This window comes from Seriola lalandi, unplaced genomic scaffold (genome assembly GCF_002814215.2).
Source record: "Seriola lalandi dorsalis isolate HSWRI2012SDOR001 ecotype SW California unplaced genomic scaffold, Sedor1 jcf7180002053117, whole genome shotgun sequence".
Taxonomy (NCBI): domain Eukaryota; kingdom Metazoa; phylum Chordata; class Actinopteri; order Carangiformes; family Carangidae; genus Seriola; species Seriola lalandi.
Window position 1 is genome coordinate 369 of NW_019523670.1, and position 324 is coordinate 692.

Consider the following 324-nt stretch of genomic DNA (forward strand, 5'->3'; position numbering starts at 1 on the left):
TTTAATTTCAAAGCATTTTCTTATCATTCTACCACTTCTGTTTTCACATTAAATGTAGAGACTAATGTTTTCACATTTGTCTAATGCATCTTTTTTAAGACTGAATGACTGTGACCTGAGAGAGAGAAGCTGTGAAGCTCTGGCCTTAGTTCTTAACTCCCAGTCCTCCAGTCTGACAGAGCTGGACTTGAGTAACAACAACCTGCAGGATTCAGGAGTGAAGCTGCTCTCCACAGGACTGGGGAGGCCAAAATGTACCCTGGAAACTCTCAGGTCAGTAGACAACTATTTGCTCAGTAGATGACCATTTACAGTGAGGCTTTC